General features: G+C 41.1%; 1 pseudogene; it reads left to right on the top strand.

Moving 5' to 3' along the window:
- The first annotated feature begins 3,099 nt into the window (after positions 1-3,099).
- Positions 3,100-3,782, top strand: LOC143586015 (F-box protein GID2 pseudogene; annotated as a pseudogene).
- The last annotated feature ends 846 nt before the right edge of the window (positions 3,783-4,628 follow it).

Here is a 4,628-nt window from a genome sequence, read left to right as displayed (position 1 = left end):
AATGTAAAATCATCAGCTTCGATGTTCTTAAAGAGAATCATTTCCATTAGAAGTGGCTCTTGGCCTTTTCTTTACAAATTGGAATTGATTTACATGCAAACTGTGTAAATGAGCTCCCTTCCATGTTGTTGGGATGGGAGTGCCATCGAGCCGATACGCACCTGGTTCGGGATCTCGTTCTTTACGCAGCATGTAGTCTCGATGAAGCCGGAATTTTGCTTCGTGTTTTCCCCAGCTGGGGTTCTATACGCATCCGCCTGCTCAGCCTTTATTGCGCCACGAGGTGCGCGAGCGTCCCATCTCTGACAAATGCTTCGACCATGTCTTTTACGTCTGTGCATTCTTCAGTGTTGTGGCCTTTTGTCTTGTGAAAGTCACAGTATTTGCTTCCGATCAGCATCGTGACGATGTCGGATTATTGGAGGCTTTGGCCACGGGAGCTCTTCAGTGGCGAATATCTCAGTGACGCTTTTGCTGAGCGGCGTCCATCTGGAGTTCCGGTGCGGGTGTGCATTATCCCTTCCGCCCAATCGATGTTGCAAGCCGGATGAGGTGTCAAAGTTTACCCTTGACTGCCAAATGCCTTGCTTCCGCTTTTTATTTAGTCGGGCGGTGAGGACGTTGTCTTCTCTCGTCTTCTGAGTGTAGAGGTTTGTGCTCTGTGGCAGATCTCTACCCAGTTGCTTCTCCGTTTCCGCATAGCGTTTTGCTGCTGTCATGATGGCATCCCATGTGGATGGCATGCCATCTTTACCCGTTAGGGTGCGGATGAGCTCTGGGTCGTGCGCGCCCTGGATGAAGGCAGCGCGAAAAGATCTTCGCTGATATTGCCCAAACTTAGCTTCTTTGAGTTGAAGCGAGTGATGAAGTTTGGCAGAGATTCATCTTCTTCTCGTATGCATTTGAGGATTGTCCATTGCTCCTCGGTATACTTCCGTTGCTGGCTGAAGTGTTGGCTAAACTTCTGCTGGAAGTCTGCCCAGTCGTAGATGTGGTTGACCGGTAGACGATCAAACCAAGCTCTAGCAGCCCCAACAAGCGTCATTTGGAACATGTAGCACCAGGTGGGTTCCGTCCAATTGCTGACGGTTGCCCCTGCTATGAACCTGTTCAAATGATCGTCTGGATCAGATATACCGTCATATGTGCCTATGTTAGGCATTTGTTTGGCACTCTTTGGGGCGATTGCTTCCGCAATGTCCCTTGCAAACTTGGACGTTCCTGCATTTGCAATGTTTGGTCTGAACGTTTTGGAGAAGTCTCGTGGACTTCCACCTGTGCTTTTTGGTTTGAAGGCTTGTCCAAAATGCCTTTTCGGTTGGGATTCCATTTCCTTACGCTTCCCTTTTGCCCTATGGCGAGGGTTCGCGTCGGAGTCGGATTCCTCCGAGTCATCCAAGTAATCTTCGAATTCGTCAGCCTGTTGGACGGAACGCAGGCGTTCGTCCAACTCAGCCTGGAATTCCTTTTGTCGTGCCTCCGCCCATGCCTTGACTTCATCGAGAGTTTGGCGGGGGAGTCTTCGTTTCTCAACCTGGGTATCAGTGGATCCCAGTAGGCGATCATTTACTGCACTTGCCCCAGCCTGAGTAACTGGGGTAGTGTTCGTAAAATTTACTTCACTTGCCCCGGCTTGGGTAACCGGGGTAGTGTTTGTAAAAACTGTGTTACCGGTGTTCATCCCAGTAGCTGGGGTTGTGGTTACCGGAATTTCTCTAACCATCTTTTGTAGAAAGTTTGAAAAAACTGGAGAGATAAAGTTCTAGCTTTATGCACGGATGGCGCCAATGAAGAAACACTAACCGGACCCCGGGTTAGTATGTCATGTAACATAATATAGACAATAACGGTAGCAAGTATGCCATGTAATGTAACATATATAGACAATCAAATCAGCCTGGCGTGTTAATATGTTACATTTACCAAAACAACAATTACTAATTACTATTGCCAAAGTTTGGCAATAGTAATTAGTAATTAGGGGTGTTCAAAAAGCTCGCGGCTCGCTAGAAAAAAGCTCGGCTCAAAAAAGCTCGATTTTAAATGAGCTCGGCTCGATTTCTGAACGAGCCGAGCTCGAGCCAGGGTCAGCTCGGCTCGTGGCTCGGTTTTGGCTCGACTCGTTAGCTCGGCTCGTTGGCTCGTTTAGATTAAACCCTAATATCTAATATCTATATATAATAATATCATACTTTTACATATATTATGTCACTCGGTATCTAAAACCTTATAAAAAATAACAAAAATAAAACATATAAAGTTCTAATTATTAATTTTTTATAATATGTATGTTAAAATTATATTTTTTTATCTTTTATATATCAAAAATTGTAAAATAAGAAATTAAAAAATAAAAAAATAAAAATAAAAAAATTCAAAAAAATTCAAAAAAATTAAAGGAGACTGGCTCTACGAGCTCGATTCGAGCTTTAAACGAGCCGAGCTCGAGCTCGATTTTTCAGCTCGATAAAGAAAACGAGCCGAGCTCGAGCCAGCTCGATTAAGTTCGAGCTCGAGCTCGAGCACACTTTGGCTCGGCTCGTTTACAGCCCTATGCCAAACTAAGGTAACAAAGTCACAACCCACAAGAAAATGGTCACTAGTTTCCCCGTGCTCGCAACAAAGTTTACAAAGCACTGAACCCACCTTGACATTTCTTTAGGAGAGTGCGACAAGAGTTTACATTCTATCCATCTTCGTCTTCAAATCCAAGCTAGGATGTTAACTTTTTTAGGGATCTAACTATTCCATTTTAAACAAACAGGAGTGAGAATTTGAGTCTTTGGATTATCGGGATAATAACCTTTATGAAAGCCACAGAGAACGAACCAAACGGGTCATTAGCCCAAGCCCAAGAAAGATTAATATATATTATTAAATTAATTAAATAGCATTTTGTGAATAAAACAAACTAAGGTACTATAAGCCGAAGCCCAAAAGTCCAAATTTTGAAACCAAAACAAGAGGGGCAGCACTTTAGTTTCACCAAAAGTCCCAAACCACATTCATTGCTGTTTTGTCCACTTCCTAAACCACCCAATTCCAAACTCAGTGGATGCCCATAAATCCTTCACTCTTCTCTAAACTCAGTGGATGAACAAACCAATGCCTGAATTTAATCATCTGATCAATGGCCAGTGTAAGAAGATTAAACTATCTCCACAAGTTACCGAAAACTCGTCCGCGGATGTCCTCAACGACGAAAACCTGCTCCACGAGATCATGAAACACGTTGACGAGCGAACATTAGGCGTTGCAAGCTGCGTGAGCAAGCGATGGAATCGGACGGCTCAGGACGAGCGGTTATGGGAGCTCATATGCACAAGGCATTGGAGTAATATGGCTTGTGATGATAATCAGCTACGATGTGTGGTTCTGGCGCTTGGAGGATTTCGACGATTGCATGCGCATTATCTATTGCCGTTATCAAAGTCTTACTGTTGTACGACTGGATCATCTTCTAATTCTACTGTTGTGGCTGCGGTAACTGGCTCAGTGTGGCCGTGCTTACCGCAGCCGCGAATGGTTGGTGTTGGAAACCATAGGGTTGCTAAAACTCGATGGGGAAGAGATGAGATTCAGCTATCGTTATCGCTTTTATCGATTCGGTACTTTGAGAAGATTAGTTTTGGAAATCGAAAGAATTAACATTCTCTGATTACATTATCAACAATTCAAGACATGGTTGCTTCATTTCAGTAGTTTAATTATTAGGTTTATTTTTACAAGTGACGATTATTAGGTATTTAGAGTTTGCATTATGATATATTATATGTGTTAACGGAATGCAAACCCTAAATACTAGGCTTGAATAAACCTATTGTTTTCATTTCCATTATTAAGATTTTTTTAAGCTAATTTGATGTTTGTTCTTGATTTGTAGTATGAAATAGTAGATCTTGTGTTTTGAATTTCTAACTAAGAATAATATATGCCATAACTAGTTTATTTGATGGAGTGGTGAGGTCATTTCCTTCTAATTAAGATTTTAGGTTTGAATCTCGGCTTTTATGCTCTATGAAATACGGGGACTTTAAAAAATAAAAAGAAGAAAAAATAATAATAAGAATAATATAATTCTTGAATTGATTATTGAAATTGTGGTTTTGGGAAGGGGAAAAGGTTGAAGAATTTATGGGTGGGCTTGTCTTTTAGTGAGAGGGAAAACGGGCAAAGTGTGAAAGTGGGTGGAAAGCCGGTATTGGTTTTGTTTGTTTTTATATGTATTGAATGAAAAGTAATTAAATGTAACAAAGAAACAAGGTATGGAATTATTGTGTACTCCATTATATAGTTGTGATCATTGATTTCTACACCTGTTTACAATGAGAACTTTTGATATTTGTTTTCATCTCATATGTATCATATGTAGTATTTGATCACACTAAATCTATTCATTCTTTTAAAGATATTTCGTGTTCATTGTCGAATTCCGGAGATTATATACAAATACAATGACAATAAATGCATTAACGAGTCACAAAGCTGTATTGATTCTAGTTGAACATGAGGTTTCACCAATGCTTTCGTTTTTAAATTATGATTCAAAGTCTATCCATGACTATGTTTGTGCCGTGTCTATAAACATACCACAAGACAAAAGGGGTTTTCCAATCTAAGAGCATCCA

Source organism: Bidens hawaiensis, unplaced genomic scaffold (assembly GCF_021521415.1).
Source record: "Bidens hawaiensis isolate Kalapana, Puna unplaced genomic scaffold, B.hawaiensis_p1.1 tig00034272_1, whole genome shotgun sequence".
NCBI lineage: Eukaryota > Viridiplantae > Streptophyta > Magnoliopsida > Asterales > Asteraceae > Bidens > Bidens hawaiensis.
The sequence above is the reverse complement of the archived record's forward strand: the minus strand, read 5'-3'. Positions and strand labels throughout refer to the sequence as shown.